Source organism: Bufo gargarizans, chromosome 4 (assembly GCF_014858855.1).
Source record: "Bufo gargarizans isolate SCDJY-AF-19 chromosome 4, ASM1485885v1, whole genome shotgun sequence".
Classification (NCBI taxonomy): domain Eukaryota; kingdom Metazoa; phylum Chordata; class Amphibia; order Anura; family Bufonidae; genus Bufo; species Bufo gargarizans.
In genome coordinates, this window is record NC_058083.1 from 467355584 (window position 1) to 467370946 (window position 15363).

The 15363-nt window shown below is 39.9% G+C and overlaps 1 protein-coding gene across 1 annotated transcript in view; it reads left to right on the forward strand.

Annotated features, from left to right (window-relative positions):
* The window catches only part of MACROD2 (mono-ADP ribosylhydrolase 2), a 2142907-nt gene that overhangs the window by 552692 nt on the left and 1574852 nt on the right, over positions 1–15363 (forward strand). The window lies entirely within an intron of this gene.

Consider the following 15363-nt stretch of genomic DNA (forward strand, 5'->3'; position numbering starts at 1 on the left):
AAATAAAAATAAATTAAACTCACCTCATCCACTTGTTTGCGCAGCCCGGCTTGTCTTTTTTCTTCTACTTTGAGGACCTTGGAGAAAAGGTGACGTCACTGCACTCATCACACCGTCCATCACATGATCCATCCGGTCATAATTGGTGATGGACCATGGCTCAGTTTGGCTCAGTTTTGTCAAGGGGACAGCAAAACGCTGCAGGCAGTGTTTTGGTGTCACCTCCAGAGCGGAATGGTGACTAAATTGATGCATTCTGAGCGGATCCTTTTCCATTCCGAATGCATTAGGGCAAAACTGATCCGTTTTGGACCGCTTGTGAGAGCCCTGAACGGATCTCACAAACAAAGCCAAACCGCGAGTGTGAAAGTAGCCTTAGTTGAGTCAGAGACGTAGCGCCAGGCTTTAGTTCCAGCAGTAAACGGAGAAAGCCTGTTATCTGCCCTGAAAAGGTAATTGCCATCATGTTTGGTCATCACACGTGGCGACAGATAATAAATAATAGCAATGAACATTGGCAACAGCTTAATAAGAGGACGTTTCCCTTAGTGGATGCGAAAAAGTGAAGTGTACGGCTATAAAAGATGATGCCCTGCGCTTTTGTATGAAGGTATCTGAATGATACACAATCTCCACTGTCTTTTGAGCATCTCGATGAAAATAAACCAATTATAGTTGTTTGTCCTCTTATCTACTAGCTCCCGCTGTGCAGAGATCTCCCTTTCTTTTGTTTCGGGCTCTTGCTTTTTGGGTTGGGTGATTTTTCTCTATAGAAGCCCTGCACCTCTGTCAGGATCTCTTTGTTGAGGTTTTTCTCCCATTTTTGTGTGTTTCCTGACTGAAATATCCTCTGTGGAATTAATCCTATTGTATACACTCCTCGTCTGTTACTTTTTTCTTTGTACTTCTTTAGTAGTTTTTCCCACTTTAATCTTTTGTGATAGACAGCTGATGTTATTGCGGCTCAGCAAATTGACCTCTTATTGCTGTCTTTCCATCATTCTATATTCTTAGTGTATATATTTATTTTTTTCCTGAAAATCTTTCAGATTATTGGATCCAAGCCAAGTAAAAGGGCTTTCTTGATCAGTAGACTATTAAATAGTTCACTTTCCACTTGCACTTACTCCTTTCTTGACTTTCTGCAAATCAAATAGGCCATAATTGTCTATCCCTCTATTCTCACAGTGGAGGTACAGTATGTTCCTGTCACTTTCTGACATCTGTCTCTTTTTCTCTCGATTTCAAAATCGAATGTAGCAGTGATTAGAGGTAAATTGGCATCTCAGAAACATCAGCTTTGTCATGTAATCACTATAATTGACTAATAATTGAATCAGCAATAGGAACCTCCAAGATTGCTTACTAGTCAGTGGTCTGTAACCAGCTCTGATGCTAGTTCATTTGCCTCCAGTGATGGCAGTGCTCACACACCATGATTTTCTGTCAATAAATATACTGCATCAGATTTTAGCATTCCTCACCATTTCCTTGATTTGAGACTTGGAACCTTCCCATCATTTACTTTATGGCAATTGATGGGCTCTGTTCAGTTGACTATTATTGGAAGGCTTAAAAGGGGTGCTCACTGGGTGAAATATTTTTGAAAATTGCTCTAAGAGTCAATGCTTGCCCTCACCGATCCCTGCTGCTGCCACTCTGAGGCTTCTATGGTCCCTGCTGGTAACCACTTCCTGGTCTGTGCTCGACACACAGGATTTGGCCGGAGATGACTTCTTAGCCAATCACTAACTAAAGTGGCTCACAGCCAATGATTATCTGATCAGTCCTGGATAACCCCTGGAGATTCTTTCGGAGACATCATATGAGCAGCTTATCTGCTTGGTGTACTTAATCATTCAGGGTACACCCCTTTTTTTATACCCTTTCTTCTCAAATTGAGCTTCCCTTCATCCTTATATGCCCCCACTCACAGGGGTTCATCAAGCTGAGATATTAGAATTTGTTTGGTGAGGACCTGTTCTTGTCATGGTCACTGGTGATCTTTTTGCTGAATAGTTGATGAAAGTTAGCTACACACGGTAGGTAAATATTGGCAATATCGGCTAACTATCAGTGCGTATTGTGGTAACGCAACTCTCCCCCTAATGGTGGATTTTTGAAAAGATGAGGATCAGACAGTTGGATTTCACTATCTTCCCGATCAGCAGGGTGGTGGGTAGTGAACGTTTGGTAGGCAGTTTAAGATATGTATGGCCGGACTTACACTGAGGAAAAGCTGCAGAGCTAGGAACCTACAGCAGTTACTCGTTGAGTGTAGTGATGTATTTAATGCTTCATAGGTTATGCTTCTCCATCTGAAGGTCCAGCTAGTAGAAACACACAACTTTTTAGTAAAACATTATTTTGTTCCATGCCAGAATCATGACAGAACTATAAAAATAACTGCAACTTTTTTGCTATTCATCTTCAAAAATTCTGATCATTTCCTGGCAATTTATAGCCATGGCTAGAGATTAGTGGATTATTCTCGCTGTCTGTGAAAGGGCAATAGTAGCATTAGTCCACTAAATACCAGTGTGTATTGTGATATTATTGATTTCTAATAAGACTTTAGATGCACGTTAACCCTGAGGACAAAACTGTCGGTCTGTAATAATTGGAAAAATAAACTCTTCGCCTAACCTCACTTTCTTAGTAATTATATTTTTTGTTTCTTTACACCTGTCATTGTTTAATAAATTGTATTTCACAGGGAAATCTAATGTTGTACAGCAAAAAAAAAAAAAAATTAAAAATTCTCCCTTTAAAGTATGCAATCATAAATCAGGAAGGTTTGTATAACCTTTAGCACGCTGTGCTGGGTAGGACTGGAGTATGGAATTATTAAAGTCAATGTATCATGAGAAAATTACATGTTATTTAAATCCACTTTCTGCCACAAACCTTTTAAATGCTGTATTTTTTTGTGACTGTCCTAAAAATGCTTAAATCCTCCAATTTTCTTACTAGTACACAGAATAGTCTGGCATTTCCAGTACTCTGCAGCTCTTTTTCCAGATTCGCTGTGCAGACTGGGACAGGTGTCATTATCAGTAGAGATGAGAGAATCTATTCTAAACTTAGCAAATTCAACCTCAGTTTTCCAAAAATCTAAATTCTTGGCAATTCGATTCGAGCAAATTTCTCAAAATGGCATGAGCCATTTTTAAACTCGGAAGACAGGAAAGATGAAGGAGGATGACATGACTCCAATTGCTGCCAAAAAGTGAAATATTTTGAACCATACTTTTTTTTTATATATATATTGTTTTTTACATAAAACCGGTACAGTGCAGTTTGTTTCTAAAGAGGCTTTTGTCTACCAGCAGCAGCAGCAGCAGCAGCTCTGTGTTTACTCGTAGCTATATGTGTCCCTGTCACTTTATGATTTCTAATGCTGGTTTGGTTAAAGACCTTGAAATGATTTTACACACAGTCCTAGAAGACCCAGGAACGCATTGGAGCACTTTTGATTTGATTGAATGGCCCAACCAATTCAGCCGAATTAAATTCAAATCAAATTGCAATCATCACTAATTATCAGTAAATGATAGATGACACTGGACTGCTGAATAAGGATGGATAGCAACGTTATACACACAGGTAGGATTCTCATTACACCCCCTGCCACATCCTGGTCTCCAGAGGAGAGACTGTATTATATCTCCTCCTGAAGACTATAGGGGTCATTTACTAACTGATATACACCAGTTTTCTGGTCTATATCTGTTGAAGATTGCGGTGCTAAGGTTTTTTGCGCGACAATCTGTAACTTTTTCCCACTCACGCCAGGTCTAAGTAAAGGGGGCGTGGTGTGGATAATTTATAATTTTTTTTACGGCTGTTTTAGGTGTAGAAAATGTTCTAAATCTACTCCCACAAGGAAGCTGGCGTAGAATTAGACCGCTGCTGGATGCGCTGAAGTTACAGTATGTAGAGGTCCGAGCTTCTACATAACTTTAGCGGATCCACCTCCAGCACAGGGGTTGTTAAGACCAGTGTCCAAAATGCCGGTCTTAAAAAAGGACCCCCTATGTTTGTCTGTGGACACTTTTCAGTCCAGTAGGAGTGGTTTCACATAGGCACGGAGTTCACCGTAACCGGCATAGTCACCGTAATGAAGGGCAGGAAGGGGCTTCCAGAGGAAGCTGATGGAGCAAGGGTGCACAGAGTAACTTGGGCCTTTTGTGCCCTTAACGTCTCATTTGCCAAATAAGGCAAATGATAACTAAGTGAGCTGTACATTCATTACATTCAGCTGAGCATTGTGCCTGGTTTAAGGAGAAAACATCGCCAATTTAAGGTTAGCGGGAGTCTGACTCCTGGCACCCCTGCCAATTCAGCTGGACTCGCAGCATTGTACATTGTGTAGCAGCCAGGCCTGGTTACTGCCATGCAAGTGACACTGATGGAAAGGAGTGCCCGGAGTCTGACCCTCGTCGATCTGATATTGATGGACTTATCCTACTGAACAGTAAGTAATTCCTGGACAGCCGCTTTCCACATACTTTACAGACCAGTCAGCCAAAGCCATTGATTTCGGTGCAATCAGTCAAGGACCCGATGGGTAGAGGTGGCTCACAATGGTCCCCAAAATGATGGCAGACAATAGCAGCTCTATCACTTTGCATTGATTTTAAGATGCACATTCTGTTGGGTTGAGCCTAATGTTTATAGAAATCCTAAGTAGATAGCTACGCATTCAGGCTGTACATATATTTTAAATACACATTATTTTATCAATCTTAGTGCCTATGTATACAGATTATTAATACAATTAAAGTACCGAATTACCAGTAAAATTCTTTTTTTTACTCTGCTAAATAGACCCTTTTATACTCTGGTATATTTTTTTAAACTCAATATTCATAAAAATCCCTTTTTTTTTTATTTCTTGCTGTTTTTCATTTTTTATTACTTCAGCAGCACTATAGCATTGACAATTAAATACATAACATAGTTCTTCTGTAGCAGTCAGCACAGAGAGATACAAATGCTATATAGATAGGGAATCTATTATCGGTTTACCTCTGCTGTGAGGGCAAAATGTTATCTGCTAGTATAATAGTAAATGTAGAATTGGGATGACAGCCCTATTCTCTTAATGTGTGATGTTTTACTGTAGTCACTACAGAGGTCTTTCTCTGACCATAGTGATGACCTGATCGAGAAAGTTAAGCGGGGCTATTTGCCAAAGTCTAAACAAAGGAGGAAGTTATAAAAAAATATTATATCCTTTTTTTTTTTTTATAACAAAACGTATAGCATTCACATAATGGCGGTTATGCGATGCAAAATTAATGGAGGTTTCCCTTTAATACATGAGGTAATGCAGTTTAATAACGCCAAATTTAACAATGAATAATGTTCCATATTTGACCCTGTAATGCACCCATATTACAAAGAACAGTTTTGATTTGTTTCATGTCTTTAGTTCAGATTAATAGTAAAATGTTATGATTGCTGTGCCTGTGAATTACAAAACCAAAGAACTGACAGAAGATTTATTGCAGTGAAATAGTACTATTTCTTGTCTAATTAGGTCATGACATAACATCACAAATACACTAAATCGGAGCAGTGTTCAGTACAATGGTTCTTATCATTGTGAGGCAAAGCCCAGCGCTCTGCCAAATACTGTATTCCCATAAAAATAGCTCTATCGTGTATCCGCCTTTGGAAGACTGCTTTTCTGGTGGGAGGATTGTGGTGGGAAAAGGAAAAGAAAGAGTCATGTATTCTTACGGCGTTTATTCCTTTCCCACTCATAAAATCCCTTGTAAAATCAAATTATCACCAGTAAGTAAATCCCTGGTATATCAAAATTAGATTTTAACCTTTCTTAATAGACAATAGATTAATGTCAACCAAACCTGCAATAGGCTAATGTGTCGACTCCCCCACGATGCCAAATGCCACAGGAGAGTAAAATCGAGCACTTCGATTTCAACATGCCAGATCCTTTTCTTCTTTGGGGAGGTAAACGGCCAGAGGTATCCGAAGCAGCGTTCAGCCAACAGCCGTATGAAGTGTATGGACATCGTTTGTCATTTCTGTTCTGGGAAACCAATGTGTCTGCCATTTTAGCAGATGTTTTTACTCAACTTTTCTAGAGTCTTGAATGTCAAATATGCCTAATTATGTAGTGATACGTATTACCACTGCTTAAAGGGGTTCTCTGGGTACAGCTATTGATGACCTATCCTTCAGATACTTAATCAATATCAGATCAGTGGGGGTTTGACACCTGGCACCCCCAACACTAAGCTGTTTCAGGCTACTTGGTGCCGGACACTATACAGTTTATGGAGCTAAAGGCAGACTGCTTCATACACTATATGGTGGCCATGCCAGGATACTGCAGCTTGAGGAAGGCTCTATTGCTGAGCCGAAACATTGCATTATCCATATGGGTGAATAAAATTCATTTATAATTTTTTGGGCGTGCTCCCGTTTTTTTGGGATTGTCTATATTGGGGTCTGCTCACCCCCAAAGGGCTGTTGCACCCGATTTTTTATTTTTTTTCTAGATGGTGCTGCCATTCCCTTTTTTATTTCAGCGTGTGTGTATGTGTGTGTATATATATATATATATATATATATATATATAATCTTCTACTTGAGAAAAGTTGACACCTCAGGAACCAATATCTGCTGGTCATCTCTGAAATGTAAAGTTAAATTCTCAAGTTTATTTAACTAGGCTGCAATTCTGGGCACAGCCCTCGGTTATGAACAGGGGTGTTTCTGAAAAGAGTAGACCCTTATTTTGAGTCTCCACAACCCCTTTAACACTAGGCTTCTCTTTTATTAAGTAATTAGTTTTCCCTATAAAATACTGCCAGTTGGAATGTTATGACCCACACTAAGGGGAAAATGTGCATAAAAACATGCTATTACAGAGTGCAAATGGAATACATAAAAATCACCATGCTGGAAACAAATTGGTTGTAGAAAATACTAAAACGTTGTCTATTCTGCAAGTCACTTCTTCATTTGCTTATTCCAGCTTCACTAAATGTAATCTCGGTTAATCTTGTGAGAGGGATTATGCTTCAAGAAGTCAACAGTTTTCTCATGATAACCACTGCTAGACAGTGACTCCTCCCTGGTTAATGTTGGTAAACCAGCTGAGGTACATGGTACAAACTACTACTAGACCACTAGTATCTTGGTCTGCTTACAGACCGATCACATGTACAAATTCTACTGCCCAATACGAGTGCTGCGTATATAGGAGTTAAGTTGACCATTCACTTTACATAAATGTCGTCTGAACCTGGAGATTTGGGTGGAACTGGCTGACCATCTAATGTGATTGGTGGCCTCTAGACTCTTCATTGACTTTGGGTGTAGATGAGGACTGGACAGTTGGATTTTGTTCTCGGATAATAGCCACTGGTGGAGTCTTCAGAGGCTTTTCCCCATTCAGGACACATGCACGCTCAGTTGAGCGTATATGTTTATGGAGGACATTCAAGCGAGATAGCTGTTGGCCAAATAAGCATCCAACTGATATATCTGAGTGTGGCTAGCCTTACCCTTTTATGAGTGCAGCTTATGTGGCTCTGATCACATCAGTTTGTTTTGGTCTGTTTGCCCTTCTATTTTTATATGCTGTTCTCAGGGCAACACTTATAGTAAAGGTGCCCATAGACCTTCAGTAGCTGCCAACAAAAGACTTGGCTGACCGTTATCTTTCTGGACTCCTCCATACACATACATGCTCAATTTGGCCAAGTTGGTATGTTTTCGATGGGGAGAAAGCTGCTGCAAGACACCTCTAGTGGCAGCTTATCTCCTGGGCTTTCGGGTACTAAGATTCAGAAGTCTGATCCTTATCTCTCCCGGGAGGATTTTCAGCCAGTCCCTTTGAAAACTAAAGGTTTGCCCGAAAGTAACCCATGTGTATGGGAACTGTAACAGATTTTTGATAAGAGGTAATTGTCTGATGTCATTATGAGCGGTGCATCATCACTGTAACTAAATAGAGGATCAGAAAGGTAGTGGATTGTCTGAAGCAGAGAGAAGATACCAGGACCACAGAGAGGAGAAGCGAGGGGTGGGGGGCGCCAAATGTAGCTTCGCTTGTGTTGGCAAAAATCCTTGCACCGGCCCTGCATGTTTTATATTTTCAGTCATACACAGCTCATAGACAGGTTGTCCAGGTGGTCAGAAAATATCTTTAAAACACCCAGCTTCATTCGCAGTATTCACTCAAGTATATGTTTTACGGATGGTTTAGGAATGCATAGCAAAACAGAGAAAAATACATTTGGATCCAGAGACGTCCATGAACTGTTTCTTTATCAACTGCTTCAAACACAGATGTCTGGCATTCAACCAAATACATTTAAAGTCAAGACAAAGTTGAGCTGAATTCCAAACTGAATAACAAAAATCCATTGTGCTGTGAATTATTTAGACTGAATGTATTGTTATATATACTGATGGCTACATAGTCTACCGGAAATGAAAAGATTGTATTGAAGTTTGATGAAAGATGAATGATGATCATTGCATATCTAAGGAACAGTTGGGCCTCTTAAGACCCCTTTACACAGACGGACAATAGGGACAATCATTGGGAAGTAGCATTTCTAGGAAAGCTGGTTCCCAATAATTGCCCTGTGTAAATATACTGCCAATCACCCAATGAAAAGCAAACGTGTTTATCAGGTGAAAGTATTGCTGATGTGGACACCAAAATCATCTATTCTGAGCAGAAGATTGTGCCATGTAAACATGGATTTGCTGCCCATTCCTAGGAGGTTCTATGAGAACAGCACTGGTCACCAGTAGTGAAGAATGCAGATGATGATCTGCCTCGTGATATATATATATTAAATAACATACCATAGAGCGTAATTAATAGTGTATAACAGTATGTATATAGCATGCTTAAAGACCTTGGGTGCTAGTGTTTTTCAGAGTTGAGCATTCTAAGAGCATTGTTAAGAGTCTTCAGCTTGAGGTAAAGAAATAAAGAGGGAACTTGGTGTCGTAACTTTGAAAATACTTTAATAAATAGATAGTAAAAATTGCGTTCTGTTTGAAATACTGAAACCAAAACTGAAGATGGTGGTGGTTTGAAGAGTAGGACTTGTTCTTATCTGAAAACACAGATGGTAATTTGACATAACTGTCTTTGCTGCTCGGCTACGTTTCATTACCAAATGTAAAGGTGGTGGATCTATGCTTCAAATTTTATGAAGTATGACTTTTCTGTTGACCCTTTTGCTAAGCTCAAGGTCCAATACAATCGTGTGGACCATTTTGAATTATATGCCATTCAGAAGTCTAATAAATCAACAGCTCTATTCTACAAACAAGATGCTGAAACTACTATAAAACTTTGATATAAAACATATTCGAAACAACTTATTGATTTTTTTTTTTCCCCCATGAAAGTCTAATCTTTGAACTTCCAAGCACTAAGACTCCAAATGATAACAAGAGTAGCATACTCAAATCCCAGCAGAGCAATGTGGCCATTCATACCCATTAACTCTCCACTAAACTGGATCGAATCGGTAGACAGCCAAGTGATTGAGTCAACACAAAGAGGTTCTCCAAAATGGTAGAATACATCCCATGTGACAAATGGTCACAACTGATCAATACGCTGACTCGTCTCACCTAAATATCACATAGTATATGGTGAGCATGATAGATTTTAGGTCTTCGTGTGCACGGCTTATATGATATCTGCAGCTTTATATAGAGCAGCCATATGACACATAGCAGTCTAAGTACTTGCATGAGTCTGTATATGCGAACCCCTTTATTTCTATGGATTCCTGCAAAAGCATTTTTTTCAAAGAAGGAATCCTCTTCTCTTCAGAGTCACTTTGCTTTCACAATAATTTTCTATCATCTGACAAACTTCAAAAAAGGAAACAATAGCTGAAATGGCTCCCTTAGCATGCTTCTAGGTAGATGCTGTTTCTAAACTGGATTACAATAGGAATCTTCAAGCCTCCCTGGCCTCTGATAAGCTTAGCTCAGAGCATGACAAGATAAATTTAGCAAACAATCAAACCAGATGTCTCCCGCAGGGCAGATACTGACAGATAGCCGTATATCCCCAGTTTTCATATATTTCACCAAATTCTTCCTTTCTTCCGTACAGTTTTTCTTTCTAGTGGAAAGATAACCTCCAGACATTTGCTTCCTGCTGAACACCAGCAGGTCTACAGATTTGTTACAGATTCTGAGAAGTTCTTGAGTATTTGCCACTGCCTCAAGCTGTCACTGTGTCTGTTTCATGGTTTTGATGCAAGAGCTCCAGAAAGGAGGAAGCTGCAATATCCTCTGTGATTTAAACATCTACCTTGGTGACATGTCTGGGTGCATGGAAATAATTCTCAGAAATAGCTGGAGAAATTGCCAACTTTGCCCTTAGACAGCAAAATGTCAATTACGGCTTGCTGGCTCTTAGTGTATCACCATACTGTATGTGTTTTTTATGTCCCTGGAGAATATTTATCAAAATATCTCTTATTTTCCATTTGGATTCCTATGGTTTTTAAGTGGAGGAGCTGCATTCCTATAGACTTTGGATGGACCAAGCACTCTTCTTCAGATTCAAATATTATACTAATGTGTCCAAACGACATGGAGTTTAGAGCAATTCCATTATATGTTCTTTATAGCGGCGTGGTCTTTTTACAGGTATCAGCAGATTCCGGGAAGTCAGTCTGTATTGTGATAATGGAGGACAGACTGTCCAGAAGGGTTTATACTACTTCACATCTATTAGTGAAGTTTATTTACTACTGATTTTATGACTAATAATGATTTCCTCCCTTGTCTTAAACATTGTTTCTCACTTTGATAGTGTGCTTTCATTGCCTTGCCTAATAAATGCTTCATCAAACATGATAAAAATGTGTACATTCAGGTTCACACCCAGGAACCTCTGGTGACCCAAGGTCTTGGCTTTACATTAGGGGTAAGCTTTAAGGTAGGGTTTGCTGCTTAAAAATGCAGGTGTAGCAAAGTAAATGGTTGTTTCTAACCTGTAAAAGTGAAACATGTTGAATCAAACATAATCGTGGTAAGAGACATGCTTTTTTATGCTATGTTCTCTTAAAGAGCAACACAAAAACAATATCTAAACCCGGCCTTGCAGCGTTTACTACACTCATCATTAGTGTTTATCCTGGGTCCCAACCCTGTGTTCGCGCACCGAACCACTTATGGAGGTGAGCTGATTCTATCCCATGTTCTTTTCTACTCTTCATTAGTGTTGAGTAAAGCAAAGCATCCATAACGGAATTCTGTCCGAAGTTCAGGAAAACTTAGATTCTAAACTATGAACTCTGAATTTCCTCGCGCTTCATGGTAATGAATCAGTTTTCCTAAAATAGCGGCTGCATGTGTTAGAAAGTGAAAATAAGTGGAGAGGAGACAAGCCCAGAAACGTGAGATCACCCATAATGCCGTGCAGCCAGCCAATCTGCAGGTAGCCATTCCCCTGTAATGTCATAGCTAGGCAGAGCCCTACCCTGACCCTGTGCGGTTGGGGCACAATTTTCCTGTAAGCTGAGCAGAGGCAGAGGCATGATAAGACGCTCAAGCACTAAGGTTGCTGCAAACTTAACACAGAGAGTGTTGGACAATATTAGAGAGGGAGAGTGCAGGAAGAGTGTATGACACTGCTGAACTACAGACTCTGCTACAATGTATTGCCGTGTACATAACTGTGCAGTGCAGCAAGAGTCATAGCTAATCCATTCTGTTAACTGTACAGTTACTGTGCCGTCAGATAATTTATCGCCGTGTACATAAATGTGTAGTGCACCAGTATTCATAGTTGATCTGTTCTGTTAGCTGTAGAGTTCTGGGCGTCAGTATTACAGGTCACTGTTACTTTTAGGCAGATTGGCCTGGATATATATATGATTTATAGCTATTCATGACAAATTCATTCATAACGAATGAAATTTCTTGTCAAAATTTGGCAAAGCTGGCAAATAAATTATTTTACAAGTAACATACTTATCCTTTAATGGTATGACTTGCATACATTTACCATGTTTAATAAAGTGATGTTCTTGGCGCATCTGGTGTCAAAATAATGCTGGCTGCATCTGTATATTGTATAATAATATATATAGCAGTAGTGGTGGGATTCTTGGACTTATACTTGTGGGGTGATGTCAAGTCCAGAGTTTATGCAGTGAAAATCCAGAGTGTGGCATGCATGCAACAGCATATCCTGGACGCCTGTGCCAGCATTGTGAATGGGAGATGAAGATCGCTTTGACAATCTGAGACAATGGGGAGCACATAAAGCATATCCAGTCGTGTTTCACATCATTGAAAAACTGTTAATAACTTTGGTAGGAATAAAGATAGGTCACATTTAGGCACAGAGTTGGATTCCTTATCAAATCCCCAGATACATCTGTCATATGCACCCCTTCCCATTTGAAAGTATCGACTTGGTTCCAAGATGGTGACTTTCAAAATGGCTGCTGTCATGTTGGTGTTCCCAACCACCGTTTTCCATTTATTCAAGTGTCTCTGTACTCTTGGATCACTCTGTATAACAAAGCTAGGGTAGAGACCCTCTCGAAAGAGAACACCTTGACGTGGTGAGAGGGGCTATGCATTTTGATTAAAAAAAAGTGTACAGAGTGCCTCGTGTACATGCTTATAATTATGCTGAGAAGCAATAGATCAGTGTATGTGCATGTGCGATCCATGTTCTTTCTACAGCTTGGCATAATGCAAGCTATTTCCTATATGGTCCAAAAATACTCTTCACCAGCAGAAGTTAAGCTCCTCATACACAATAGAAAGAACTCGAAATGTATTCAAGTACCAGTGACTGTCCTGCAACAGACATCTGCTGGAAAGTTGACTTGACAGGTTGTATTCTTTTGTAAGCTTGTCTGCCCAGTTGTCAAATACCCCCTGATATTCTATAGTCTGCCCATTGTCATTTGGCAAATTTTTGGGGGGAATTGGTTCATTAAGTCTATCGGGGACAAATGCATCGACAGTACCTGCAATTCAGGACTCTTTGGAGTCATACAAGTGAGGTTTCATGAGCCAAGTAAAAGAGGTGCATGATCCACATGCAGCCACTGTAGGTATATACCAAATTGGGATGTACAGAAAATATAATATGTCCAATAAATATCCACATTGACTAACATAACTGCCTAACCCCAAAACAAAAAGATCTGTAATCAAGTTGAGCTTCCCAGCATTAATGTGTTGTCGCTGATGCAAAGAGTTTTTAGAACTTGGCTTGGGGAAAAATACTTTTGCTTCTAGCTCGACTGATGAGAAATCCATTTTTGGTTAGAGGTTCCTGTGTCTTCATGGTTGCTCTATCATTCTTCTGCTCTTCCAAACCAACACAGGAACCCGAGAATCTCATATCAAGCCTATTGCTTTGAGGAAAGTGACAGCTTTTTTGTTTTCAAGTCTTTCTACACTTCTAAAGATTTTTGAAGCAGCAGACATAAAAGGCACAGCATTTGATGTATGGGATAGTTTATGTATTTTCTATTCTTTGCTACCATTATATGCTTTTTCATTTTTTTCCTTCTTGAAAACCCACAGTTTTCAGTGACTTGTTGGCACTCTGGTGTGAACAATCAGGTAGTGTGACTAACTGTGCCTTTATGCCGGGCTTTAAAATATTTCAGAAGACGCCACTGATGAGTCATTGGGAACACTACAGGCTCTCGTTTTTAGTCATTTCAGTCATGTTTTGTAGTTCAGCTCATTAGCTTCCAGTTTTACTGAGTAATTGGTTCAACCACATAAGGATGTTGTAGCTACATACAGTAGGTCTCTGCTCTTCCCAGGGTCCCTGATTTCTCAGACTTGGTCTCGAGTACAAAAGGCTGAGACATTTTTGTATTGGCCAGTAACATCTGACTGTACAGTGATATTGTTTGCCGATGCAGTATGTTCCTTTGTTATGCTGCTGTAGAAAGGAACATGTGTTCAAAAAGAAACAGTAGCTTATCTGTCAATTTAGACACAGCTTACATTTCTATTTTGTTATTTTTGTTGACAAATTATCCGAAAACCTCGTAAATGTTTTTCTGGACAAATTGAAAAACCGGGAGCTTAGAAGGTGAAATGCCACCAGAACATCAAGGCAGCCTTACCTTCAGCATGCTGCCTGGACTTCCCATAATAATGAGCTCTATAGTGCCTCCAGTAATACTCTGCAAGTGGCCAAGGAAAGAAGAGGAAAACATTAAATACCTGTTCCAAGTCGCCATCTTCAATGCAGGCCAAAGACCTTCTTCATCCTGCAGCCTGAGACACTTGTGTTCCTGCACCATTTTTACGTTGCCTCAGAGTGATCTGTGGCTTCATAGGGTAAATAACAGGGCAGGAAGCCATGGGCTCCCATGCCCCGCCACAGTATTCAACTGTATCAGCATCCTGTGGACAGTGATACATTTGAATTCAGGAGGACATCTGTGGCTAAGCATCAGATCATTAGGTACCCAGTCAGCAGCAGTGAGGAGGACTTGGGCAGTCCCCTGAGCATCAGCCCACCTGAAAATTTCCCTGTAGGATTTATGATCAGTCCACCCCTGAACATAGTAGTCCCAGTTACTGGAGGTATACAGCCCCCAGAGAAGTTGTATGTCCCAGCAGCTCAAACAGACTATTTCCACCCAGAGATCACCAGACTGCTGGGACTGGAGTAGGAAGTTGCATTATTACAACAAGAAAATGTAGTTATCTGGACTTCTCCTGGGAAAAAAATATCTGATTTCCAGCTCTTAAGATCCAGAGCTGGTGTTGACCCGCAGATTAAAGGGCATGTGATGAGTAAAACCTTTTATGACCCAGTTATGTCTGTATCACACTAATATACATTGCAACTGTATGTCAGTATAATTAATATTTCTGAATGGGGCTGAGCAACAATACCGGCGGACACAACCCATAGAAGAGAAGGCAAACCTGTTTTTCTAATCCCTGGTTTACCCCATTAAGGTGTATGGCTGTTTTTCATTTACTATGATTTATAATGATTATTCTGTGCTTGCGTAAATTGTTCATTAATCTGATTTCCATCAAATAATTGACTAATTTGGAAACCATAAATAATGCCCGTGTCTATCTGAAAGGAGGTTTTGGGAGAACCAGTTGCATTTAGGTCCTTGCAGAGATAGCAGCCATTAGCAAATTCAGTTTCATGCTCTTTTCCTAATTAATAATGATGCCTACTGAAGCCTATTTTTCAAGGGTTACAAAGCCTGTAAAAGTGATATATAACTGTGAACAACACGTTGCCCATGAAAAATACATTAATAATGTTCTGGAGCCCTTTTTTCACTCAAGGTTACATTCCAGTCAGGACATTGTGTT